Below are 13468 nucleotides of genomic sequence, written 5' to 3' on the forward strand. Positions count from 1 at the left end.
AACAGAGGGAATATGAGTGGCTTAAACACGGATCTGCAGCTCTCCATAACCTCAATGCCGTAATTCAAAATCAGAGACTGCTAAAGGACCTTCATCATATATCTGGTTTTTACCATACAGGTGAGGTCGAAGTTTTTCACAGTATGGTGTTAAAATATCGATCTAAACGTCATCATTTTTATATGGACAGCATGGTTGCAAGAACACAACTTGCTGCCCTCGACCACAATAAAAACATAAATAGGCTGCAAGCAGTTGTTCGGAGACCTAAAAAAGATTCAGAAAAAAAGGGATCTTTGCGTTACCGTTATGGCTTCAGTAAGGCAAAAAAAGACTGGGTTGTAAGCAAAATATATGAACCTACTAGCCAAGAATTCTTGAAACAGATCATCTGTGATGTGATTGACCATGCTGCAGGAATCAAAAATTTTCCATGGCATTCCAGACAGGTCAATCTCTCTCAAAACATTGCTGGATTTCCATGTCCTGAAAAAGATAAACTGCTCTCTCAATATCTATCTCGTTTTGAATGAAATACCACGCTTTATATTTTTACATTTTTTTTTTGTGTAATAATCGAAAATAGCACTGTTTTATTCTAAAATTGTTAGTTTTAGATATTTAAAAAAAAAAAAAAAAAAAACAGGTAACGTTAATATATACATTTTTTATTAAAATATAATAAAAATTAGAATTATTTAGCTTCTAATATATTTGTTATTAAATTTTTTTTACACCTTTACATTTGGGAAATAATAGTTGTGATTTATGATTCTGTTAAAAATAATTAAGAAGGATTGTGAAGGTGTGTAACTGAACTTCACGTGTGATCACTTGATTAGTTGATATTGGTATAACGTTAAAAAACAATAAAAAATTCTCCTTTCATATTTTTGAACTGTCAAGTGCTCCTTGATTCAATATATTATTTAGGACCATAAAATATTTTGCCGATGAAGTTCTCTGCCTCGCACCATGGGGTCAAGGCTTCAGATTGTATAGATTGCTAATAGTGCAGCCAATGGCTGACGATGTTGTCAATCTAATATAATTATGGCCCATGGGTCTTGGCATATATATACATTATTTGTCAAATGACGCAAATACAAATGACTCCCAAGTAAGCATGCGTCATAACCCTTCCATGTTGTGCTGTTCCTCGGTTATGTAATGTGTGTGTGGGGTTGGGGGGGGGGGGTAACTCGAGAGTTTTATAAAAAATTTTGTTTATGTGGGCACTGTGGCAAAGTAAAATTTTTTTGTTTTTTAAGAACATTAAAAATTAAAAATGACTCCAAAAAACTATATATATATATTTTAAATTATTTATTTTTTAAATAAATTTTAACCACATGCTTATATATTTTAGAAAATTTCTGTCACATAAAAAATATAAAGAACTACAAAAAATATATAAATTTTTTAATTACAAAGATTTTTAAAACCAAAAATAACAACTAAGTAACTATCCGCTATTACAATTTAATTTTCTTCGATAGCCATATCGCTTGCATTATAATCGGATGACCATTTAAATCCGATGTATTCCTCATTGGGATCTGGATACTTGTTTCGAATTGCCCATACAACACACGAAGGTATGGGTATTCGACGATTCTTCCCCAGAAATCCATGGACCATATTAGTGTAGGATTTATAAGCTCCTCTTCTGAGGCATCTATGAAATTAGAAAGATTACAAATATTACAATTTTATATATATAACAAAAATATAATTTAGAAGTGCTTTTTGTAAAGGACGATTATCCTCTTTAATACCATGCAATTTTGCACCTTGACGAAATGCTGTATTTTGGCCTAGGCCGACAAGGCCCAGGCCTAGGGTGGCACTTTGCCGTGGCCGGGAAATAAACCACCCCCCTGCATGAACTCCCTTCCCCTCCTCCCGCACGCAGGCTTGCACAGCTGAATCCCGGAGCCCAGTGCCACAAGTTCTGAGCTCTGGTAATTGATCAGTCAGGGATGCGCTATCACGGGCACCAGAGACATCTGCCTCCTGGGGTCCCGCAGCGTCAATTGGCTTTCCGGAGTAACCGTACCTCTCCCCCATCCTCTCCTCTACAAGCACATATCCCCTTACCCCCCTCTCCCCCAAACTAGAAGATGCCACATCCCCTCACCGCAGCATCCCTCTGTCCTCTCAGAGTCCCTTTGTCCCCTTCCCATGGCATTCCTCTGTCACCTTCCCACGGAGTCCCTCTGTCCCCTTGCCACGGCGTCCCTCTGTCGCCTTCCCAAGGTGTCCCTCTGTTCTCTTCCCATGGCGTCCCTCTGTCCTTCTCCCACGGTGTCCCTCTGTCCCATTCCCACAGTGTCCCTTTGTCCTTCTCCTATGAACATGACAGGGTGGGTCTTAAAAAGGAAGGGGTGTAGTCTTGACATGAAGGGGTGGTTCATATTTAAATTAGGTGGTCCGCAAGTTTAGTCAGGCCTAGGGCATCACAAAACCTAAATACACCACTGCCTTCCCGCCCATGACAAATTTCATTTTTAAATTTTCTCTCAATTTAAATGACAATTATGCGGTCATGCAACACTGTACCGAAAACTAAATTTTTTACATTTTGGTAACACAAATAGAGGTTTCTTTTGTTGTTATTTGATCACCTCAGTGGGTTTTTTTATAAGAAAATAAATAATTTTTTTTTTTTCCGTTATAAAAGTTTATTTTATCCTTCACTTATGGGAACTAATGAGGACGCACTGATGAGCATTAATGAGGCAGCACTGATGAGTTTGCACTAATAAGGTGTCACTCATTAACATGCACTGATATTTATAATTCATAGGCACTGATAGGCGTCACTGATTTTCAGATAAGCGGTACTGATAGCCACTGATAGGTGGGACTAACCGTTGTCACTGATGGGCAGCAATGATGTTGAACTACTGACATTTTATAATGCTGGGCACTGATATAGGCACTGACTTGCACTCTGCTGGGCACTGATTAGCACTCATATGAGAATTGATTGGCAGTTTGATCGGCATTATGAACTGTCTTTTTGTTGGGCACTGACTGACAGCTTATGGGCACATTTAAAGTTGTTGTTGCACATATGAGGGGACTGTTCTGATAATCAATGTGCTGATTATGAGCACAGTTCCCCTCTGACAGGGAGAGACTGGCTCTCCCTTTCAGCGTGAACAAAGAAATGACTTTCACTGTTACATCATGGCTCACGCGATTATGCACTGTGATTGGTCAATTGAATTTTTTAAAAATTAATTAAAAATAAACTTTTCAATATATTAAATAACTAAATATTACCTATTGGCATCACGAATATAGTCTTTGTGAACATTGGCGGATTCCATTTGGATTTGATAGACCAGAATTCTTTTAGTCAGACATCGTTCGACAAATTCTTCGTGTAGTGTTACGCATGTCAGGCCATGCTCCAAGAAAGGCTGAACTTCTTCCAATCCTTGGCAGCATTTAGATTCTTCAATTGTTGGCATAGGCCGACATTGTGCACAAAAACACCACCGTGTATGACCTATCAAACTCTGGTCTTTCTCTTCATCAGCTACATTTTCCTCAATTCTTTTTCTTTTCAATGGGTTGATTGGAAAAGCAGGTGGTTCCTCAGTGCCTGGGATTTGATATTTCGAACGTAGTCGAACTCGGAGATTGTTTAAATCCTACATTGAAATGAAAAAAACATGATAACAATGTCACAAAAAAAAAATAATTTAAAAAACACAGCTAAATATTATTGTTTAAAAATTTTTTTTTAAATGGATAAATATGTTGTATGCTTTTTAAAATTGATGTTTTCCATTTATATTCATAATACGTACAACTGCCCAAGATAGGAGAAACTCTCTATAGGTAAGTGTCAGCTGGTGATCCACATAGTCTCTACCATGTATTTACAAGCACAAAGGGAGACTTAACTCAAATACAAGTTGTCTCTCACTTCTATGTAAATTTCATGGATGAAAATTTGCAACAGACTAGGGATAAAGTGTTTGTAAAGGTTCCTATTTTTCCGTGGTTGTATGGGTATTGTTTTAAAAAAAAAAAATATTAAAAAAATATGTTATTCTTATGTAGACAGTGAAGTTTGTTTTGCACAGAGTAGCCACAATCCTCGTCTTAAGGGGTCCCTCTGTGGGTGTCTCCGCAACTCTCCGCATTTGCTAACCCCCTTCATGGGGAAGCTCTTTGCCAAAGGGGGTTAGCTGTCGGGCGCACTCATGTGATACAGCCGTTGGCTATACTCACCGACTGTAAGCCTGGGTTCACACTATAAGGGGCTGCGGATCGCACAGGAGCACTGTGCGTTTCTTGTTCTCCATTTCTGGGATGAATCAGGGACGATTCTATGCCTGCATTCGTCCCTGAAACGGAGCTAAATACGCACAGCTTATTTGTGTAGTGCGCTCCGCAGCTGCCCAGGAGAGATGTGAACCGGTTCCATAGGGAGCCAGTCACAGTCTCCCACTATGCAAAATTATATGCGTGGAAACGCACATCTAATTCGCATCGATGTGAACCCGGGATAAGACTTTGCCTCGTCCCCCAGCATGCCGCATCATTGGATGTGATTGACAGCAGTGTACACAAATCCGACGCACAAAGTACCACGCATGCTCAGAATAAATAAAGAGATGAAACCTATTGGCTATTGCCCCGTTTATAGTCCCGACGTACGTGTTTTACGTCACTGCTTTAAAAAAGATCGGATTTTACGACAACTTTGTGTGACCGTGTGTATGCAAGACAAGTTTGAGCCAACAGACTTGTCGGAAAAAAACATGTATTTTGTTGTCGGAATGTCCGATCGATATCCAACCGTGTGTACAGGCCATTATAGTGGAGCTCTGTAAACGCCAAAAAAAGGACTAGGAAGCACTCCACCAAGGTAACACTCTTGGGAGAGTGCTTACCAGAGGGGGTTATCAGAAGGTTGGAGGAGCGGAGAAAGATGGCAATGGGACCACAGAAGTCATGGATCGGGGCCACTCTATGCAATACACGCTGCAAAATGGGCTTCTTTAGTATCATTTTAGCGTTGGTGTCTTGGAAAGTCAAGACATGCATAGAGAATCGCCAATCACCTAAACAACACTATATCATAATTATCAAAATTAGGATCATAATATTTAAAATAGTTATCGTGTGGCCAGAGGCGGCTCTCTAATTAGGCAAAATAGGTGGTGGCCTCAGGCCTCGCAGTCTTAGGGGCCTCGCACAGCTGGCTAGTTTACCAAATTAGAGAGCCGCCTCATTCAGCAGCAGAGATCTCCGTCCTTAGTCCCCTCGCTCTTCTACAGTGAGATATAACAGCCGGCAAGTGAGACATGTGATCGGAGCTCACCTACATCTCCGGATCAATGACAGGGAGAGCCGCTCAGCAGAGCTCTGACAGATCTCCCCCCTCCCCCTTCTGCCCGCACAGCCAGACAAAAGAGGAGAGAGAGCTTCTGCTCCTCCTCCTCCCGTCCTCTCCTCCTGTGTCTGCCCCGCCCACTCTCCTCGGCAGTGTTCTCTGTTCTGCCTCAGAGAAGGGGATGTGTGGGCGGGAAGATTCATGCTGAAGCCCAGCAAAAGGGGAGTCTGATCCATCCATCCATCCAGTCCCTCCGGCCTCCCAGTGAGTACACTGATGTAGGGGATGCTCTTCCTTCCCTTATTCCTCCATCCCCCTCTCTTTCTTTCTTTCTTTCCATTCTTTTTGTCTCTTTGTTTCTGTTTCCTTCATTCTTTCCCCATCACCCTCTCTTTCTCTTTCTCTTTCTCTCTCTCTTTCTTTCTTTCTTTCTTTCTTTCTTTCTTTCTTTCTTTCTTTCTTTCTTTCTTTCTTTCTTTCTTCTTTCTTTCTTTCTTTCTTTCCTTCCATCTTTCTTTCTCTTTCTATCCTTCTCTCTTTCTTTCTCTTTCTTTCCTTCACTCTTTCTTTCTCTTTCTTTCCTTCACTCTTTCTTCCCTTCCATCTTTCTTTCTCTTTCTTTCCTTCCATCTTTCTTTCTCTTTCTTTCCTTACATCTTTCTTTCTCTTTCTTTCCTTACATCTTTCTCTTTCTTTCCTTACATCTTTCTTTCTCTTTCTTTCCTTACATCTTTCTTTCTCTTTCTTTCCTTACATCTTTCTTTCTCTTTCTTTCCTTCCACCTTTCTTTCTCTTTCTTTCCTTCCATCTTTCTTTCTCTTTCTTTCCTTCCATCTTTCTTTCTCTTTCTTTCCTTACATCTTTCTCTTTCTTTCCTTCACTCTTTCTTTCTCTTTCTTTCCTTCACTCTTTCTTTCTCTTTCTTTCCTTCACTCTTTCTTTCCTTCCATCTTTCTTTCTCTTTCTTTCCTTACATCTTTCTTTCTCTTTCTTTCCTTACATCTTTCTTTCTCTTTCTTTCCTTACATCTTTCTTTCTCTTTCTTTCCTTACATCTTTCTCTTTCTTTCCTTCACTCTTTCTTTCTCTTTCTTTCCTTCACTCTTTCTTTCTCTTTCTTTCCTTCACTCTTTCTTCCCTTCCATCTTTCTTTCTCTTTCTTTCCTTCCATCTTTCTTTCTCTTTCTTTCCTTACATCTTTCTTTCTCTTTCTTTCCTTACATCTTTCTCTTTCTTTCCTTCACTCTTTCTTTCTCTTTCTTTCCTTCACTCTTTCTTTCCTTCCATCTTTCTTTCTCTTTCTTTCCTTCCATCTTTCTTTCTCTTTCTTTCCTTCCATCTTTCTTTCTCTTTCTTTCCTTTACTCTTTCTTTCTCTTTCTTTCCTTCACTCTTTCTTCCCTTCCATCTTTCTTTCTCTTTCTTTCCTTACATCTTTCTTTCTCTTTCTTTCCTTACATCTTTCTCTTTCTTTCCTTACATCTTTCTTTCTCTTTCTTTCCTTACATCTTTCTCTTTCTTTCCTTACATCTTTCTTTCTCTTTCTTTCCTTACATCTTTCTTTCTCTTTCTTTCCTTCCATCTTTCTTTCTCTTTCTTTCCTTCCATCTTTCTTTCTCTTTTTTTCCTTCCATCTGTCTTTCTCTTTCTTTCCTTACATCTTTTTTTCTCTTTCTTTCATTCACTCTTTCTTTCCTTCCATCTTTCTTTCTCTTTCTTTCCTTCCATCTTTCTTTCTCTTTCTTTCCTTCCTTCTTTCTTTCTTTCTTTCTTTCTTTCTTTCTTTCTTTCTTTCTTTCTTTCTTTCTTTCTTTCTTTCTTTCTTTCTTTCTTTCTTTCTTTCTTTCTTTCTTCTCCACCAATCCCCCTTTATTTCTCTCTTTGTGACAGCCTACCAGAATAGGTAGGATCTGTGAGAGCACCTTCCCTGTGCAGCTCTGCTTGAGGAAAATATATCTTTATTATGCCCACTTACCTACCCCCTGCACTGTCCACTCCCCTATACTGTACCCTGTTAATACCTCGTGTCTAAGTTTTGCCTAAGGACTCACGAAGTCTAGAGCCGACTCTGCGTGTGGCTGAGGTGGCTGCTTCACATAAAAAACATTATTCCTTCAACCCCACATTTTTAATAATTTAATTTTTTTTTAATTATATTTAAATGTTTACCTCATCAATTTCACTATGTGCAGATGATGCATAACTTTCTTCATCATCTGTAACTTCAATATGCACACTTTCAATGGTGTTCTTTGGAAAAAAAAATTAATAAAAAATAATAAATAATAAAAATTTTAATGTGAGGCATATAATATTATTTTTTATACATTAATAAAACATGTGTAATATATATGCAATTTTTAATAATAAATTAAATAAATTGTATATAAAAATAACCTCTGAGCTTGAGGTAATTGAAATTCCATCTTCAAATTGAGGGGATTCCTGTAAAATGTATTTAATGATTAATTATATACACTTATCATATGTACAAAATATTTACTGTTAATATATATATATATAACTTATAGAGATTGTAAAAAAATTAAATTATTTTATTAGAAATACTTAACATAATATATATATATATATATATATATATATATATATATATATATATATATATATATATATACATATATATATACATATATATATACATATATATATATATATATATATATATATATATATATATATATATATATATATATATATATATATATATATATATATATACATTATATATATATATACATATATATATATACACATATATATATATATATATATATACACATATATATATATATATATATATATATATATATATATATATATGTGTATATATATATATATATATGTATAGATATAAATACATATAAATATATATATATATATATATATATATATATATATATATATATATATACACATATATATATATATATATATATATATATATATATATATATATATATATATATATATATATATATATACACATATATATATATATATATATATATACACACACATATATATATATATATATATATATATATATATATATATATATATATATATATATATATATATATACACACATATATATATCACACACATATATATATATATATATATATATATATATATATATATATATACACATAGAACAGACATACCATTTTTAATTTATGCTCGCAGGGAAGGCTGGGGAGGCTGGGGAGGCGGGAATGGGTGTGTTTAACCTGTACAATGTGTGAACGAGAATGTTGCTCGTTCTCGTTACAAGTAAAGTTTAAAAACGGCACTGCGCATGCGCGGTGCCGCTAAGCACACTGGGAGATGTAGTTCCGTGGTTGCCGTGACGCTGCTTTAATGCACGCGCACCGCAAACCAGGAAGGAGAAGCCAGAATCACTGTGGCATAGACGGAGGCGATTTTTAAACACATATTGCACTTGTAAGTAAAGATTTTGGCATGAAATCATACAATTCTTTGCATTAAGTATACAATTAACAGTGGAAATATGTTAAAAAAAAATTATGTTTACAACCCCTTTCATTTCTGATGATAAGGTGAATGGTGTGGATCGGTGAAATGCAATTAGAGTTCCCCTTTGCTTGGTACAGGCAGAAGCCGTGTAAATTTGTTGATAAAAAGGAGAAATATATTTTGGAGTGGAATCTTTGGTGAAGTGTGTTTCTTGGAGGCATACTATGTGAGCCTTCTTGTTATGGAAAGTACGGAAGGCTTTGGTCCTTTTTTGAGGGACATTTATTCCCTGAACATTCAGGGAAAGTATATTCAGTGGTGCCATGGCAACAGATCAAATAGTTTTGACTTACTTTTGTTATGCAGAGCTGACTGCGCAGATCAACCTGTGTGGACTGAAGAGATTAATAGATAGAAAAGAAACCAGTGAATTCTGGAGTAAAGAGTAAACAAAAAACATATGAGATTAGATGATACATTGTATAAATTATTTTTTGCAAGTGATCGCAATTTACCCGTGAAAGAGAATAAATATCTCTCTCAGGGGAATAAGTGCCTTCGTCACACTCATACATAATATGGTTGGGAGAATGAGGAGGGCTAATGGGGGTACACGGATCTTCCGCTTACAGGAGAGAAGTTTATGTCAAAAGACATCAAAATGATGTTTCATTAATTGGAGTGCAGAATATAGTTTTTGTTGAAATTATTTATTCCAGGGTGGTTGTATATGGTTAGTCTTGCCCTAGGCTAAATAATTCAGTTAGAAAGGTACTGTTAATAACTTTGGTATTGATGAAGATAGTTTGAATTATTTTGGGATTTTAACCCTTTTAGAGTAAACAATTACATATTTTATTCATATGTAACTGTTTAGATATGTTAACACATAAAATTGAGGTTGTATTGCTTCAGATTAGAATAAACAAAAACATAATTCTAGGAACTAGTTAGGTAATAATATATTTGTTTTAAGAAAAGAAAGAAAAAGCTTCCATTACTTCTGGATTATTGAACATATTTGTCCTAAAAAGTAATAAATCTATTGTTGAAATTTTGTGATATCACGTGGGGGTCCATCTTTCTTTTGGCTGTGAGGGCTCTGTGTACTCTGTCCAGTTCTAAACGTTCAATAGGGATATCAGGCTTAGTTCTTGTAATAGAGCAGTAATAGTAGATTGCAGGTCTGTCACAGTTTCAGGTATTCCCCTTATGCGCAAGTTTGAACGTCTGGCTCTATTTTCGTAATCTTCGAGCTTAGTTTGAAGTATTAAATTCTCTTCTTTTAATTGTTCCAATTCTGTTATATTTACTTGGGTTGTAATTTCAATTTCATCCATTTTTATTTCTAGGGCTGCGGTGCGGTTTCCCAGCTCTCTTATTTCTTTGGTTAGGCTTTTTGTTATTTGGTCTGAGGTTTGTTTTAAAGCCTTATGAAGCATCTTTTCAAATTGTAATAATATTACTGGGGATGCTGAGGAGGCTTGTGGAGAAGTTTGTGAGAGGATTTGTTCTGTATCTGACTCAAATGGAGAGTCTTGCTGTGACATTTTCTGTCTGTGAGAGCGCCCTGATGCTGTATCTTGTGAGGTGACTGGAGCTGCTTTAGTTGCAGTGAGTGCCTGTGAGCTCTTTGTGAGGTGATTTTTATTTCTGCCACGGTTTCCTCCCAGTACCATATTTCCTGCCCAAACTTTCACAGTTTGTTCCCTGGGGCAAAAAGGTTCAAATGGATACCTTTGAGCCTGCAGGCTCCGCTTTGTCCTTCTCTTCTCTCCTCAGCGGTGCGGAGCTCTAACAATGCATGTCTGCTCCGCTAGGCTCCGCCTATCTCCCTCTGTGTCTCCTCTTTGATACAGTGTTTTGTGTCTCCTCTTTGATACAGATACTGCAGTCTGCATCTTTGTCATACCTTGCACTCAGATCACCAATAATCCTGTAACACAGACAATACAGGCTCAAACTAGGTGATGTCTTTTTATAATGTATCTGGATGTCTTACAGAAGCAGGTGGGAAGAATCAAACACCCAGCTTAGAAAACCCTGACCAGACAAAAACAATCAATTGATGCTCCACTGACTACAGTAAAGCCAAAACCTAAATTTAACCTAGAAACCTAACTAGAGAAGGGCACTACCTTAATATACTGTATTATTAAAAGTATTTTGATATATTTGTTCGATAATTGCAAAAAAATACCCGTTGATCCTGCCAGAAATTATATGAGCTAATAATTTCCTGTACTCTCTACCCCTGCTGCATTCTTATCAGTTACATTGTTATCAGCTATTTCTAAGGACTACAGAGCATCACTACACCTACCCTATAGTAAAGAGGAGAGTGGGAAGTGCTTTGTAGTTTTGTCCTGTCACTGACAATACCAGATGCATCAGATTTTCTAAAAAAGAGACTTTGACATTCCTTTTCTGTGTTTGTTTAAAATCTTATTTGGGTTAAGTAAAATTGACACTTTTCACATTAGCATGTGTCACATAGTTGTCTTGTCTGGTAAACATAAATAGATATGTTGCCATATGCTTTGCTAAGAATGAAAAGTGAGAAAAAAAATGTCTGTAGTTGCTGCCCTGCCGTGCTGATTTGGTTAACAGCTATATCTGCAAGAGGAGTGAGCTGCTGAGCAGGAAGAGACTGAGACAGGCAGCACTGCACTATGGGAACTGTAGTCTAGAGGAGAGAGACTCTACTTGAACTGCATTTCCCAGAGAGAGTTTGCCAAGAGGAGAGAAAAGAGATGCATTTTCCCAAGCTGTACAAAACACAGCTTCCTCTTTCCACAAAGGAGACAGGAGAGTGCACATTGCTGTCAAGTGTGCACCACCACTGCTGTAGAACGGTGGCCTGAGCAGGATCCAGAGTGCTGAGTTTGGAAGTGCTGATAGCCAGAGTGGGTGCAGGCCAGAGAGTGGGACTGGTATGGTAAGCTGCTGGTATGAGTATTTACTTACCTCTGCTAGAGAAAAAGCTGAGCTCTTTAGAAACTGACCATACAGTCATCTAGTAGCCTTACTGCTGCCTGCAGACTTGACTGGGACTTTTCCATACCTCCCAATCTTTTGAGATAGGAACGAGGGACACCTACATAAAAGTATGTAGACATAGGACACACCCCCTGCCATGCCCTCCTTCAAAGAGAATTATTTTTTAAAAAATAGTACTTTTTTTAACCACTATTTCCTTAATACTGACTTTTGACATTTACAAATGCAGCAATTTAGAAATTGGATGAAAGGTTTAGCACTGGGAAACACTTTGAAAGATAAATAGTGCATTTTATAAACAACTATATAGAGAAGACCAATATGAGGGACAAATGAGGAGGAAAGAGGGACAGAGAGACTTTGTTCCAAACCAGGGGCAGTCTTTCAAAATTACGGACAGTTGGGAGCTATGCTATTCTTAGGTGCACCAACGCTACAACTGGGCCTCAACGCGAAATTGGCTGAAGAGTTGGGACTAAAGACTGGCGCTTTACAGCTGCTACACAGGAACTTTACCTATTGCTTATGCTAAGAGGTATCTCTGTGGGTACATTGCACTATATCCTAGCCATTCTCCTAGAGTGCACTCTAGACTAACTAGCACTATTATTCACATTGCAGTTAATATGCACTTTTTTTTCCTGACTTTGCTGATTTATGTGCTGACTCCAGTCTAGTGGTACAGGAATCTATTCTAAGTTCCTGTCTAGCAGATTGTGTCTAAACCTTCTGTATACATTCTAGCTAGTACCAATACATGGAGTTAATGTACCACCAAATGGTCTGTTTCCTTGTAGTAAGTCACAGCCGAGTTAAAGGTATCTATACTTGTGTTCTTATAAGTTCTTGTAGTGACTTTTCATTCAACTAGGTGTGTCAGAGGGGCTGAGGTTCTTGGAGTCAAGGCGCAGAACAGAGAACCTAAATTACCAAGTGTCTTTTTTGGAGGTAGCGCTACAGATACATATACTCGAATTAGTTATTTTCACAATTTTTTCATCCCTTACAATCCTTCAGAGGTTAATTTGCTAAAAGCACATCTTTCACAATGGCAAATATTTGAGTGTATTTCCATTCATGTTAATGAATTCTTTAATCAGAGGATTTTCTTGCTGTGCTTTAAATCTGTTATACACATTCTCTAAAAGTCTATATAAGACTTAACGTTCCATCATTAGATTTACTTGTTTAAATCCAGAACAAGGCCAGCCATAATCTTCTTTTTTTAATGATGTACTTCCCTTATCAGTCCTGGGTGATAAATGACAGGGAAGGATTGCAACTCCCATCATTGCCTGGCCCTAGGCAGACTTAACATACTAGAGAATGACATTCTTCTAATGATTGCCTATTGCTTGTTTGAAAAGACATCAGATGCGATGGAAATTAGAACTCATGTTGTTTAGAGGAAAATTATTGATCCAATTACTGATGATGAGAAGCTTTGTCTGTCATCCACAAAGAACAAGCTGCATGAGCCTCATCCTTCAAGTGTAACCTGATTGTGTTTAGAAATAAATCTAAGAGGAAGCAGATTATGCTGGATCAACACACAGTAAGAAATTAAGGAGTTGTGAGCAGTGTATATAAACCCAACCACAAGATACACAGAT

At 37.1% G+C, this 13468-nt stretch overlaps 1 long non-coding RNA gene across 1 annotated transcript; it reads right to left on the reverse strand.

Moving 5' to 3' along the window:
• Nucleotides 1-1311: 1311 nt before the first annotated feature.
• Nucleotides 1312-3766, reverse strand: LOC141124015 (uncharacterized). The gene is made up of 2 exons (XR_012240771.1): nucleotides 3292-3766; nucleotides 1312-1678 (listed from the first exon to the last, which is right to left on the reverse strand). It is a non-coding gene; the product is annotated as an uncharacterized lncRNA (long non-coding RNA).
• Nucleotides 3767-13468: the final 9702 nt, after the last annotated feature.

The sequence above is a fragment of the Aquarana catesbeiana genome, linkage group LG01, assembly GCF_042186555.1.
Source record: "Aquarana catesbeiana isolate 2022-GZ linkage group LG01, ASM4218655v1, whole genome shotgun sequence".
Taxonomy (NCBI): domain Eukaryota; kingdom Metazoa; phylum Chordata; class Amphibia; order Anura; family Ranidae; genus Aquarana; species Aquarana catesbeiana.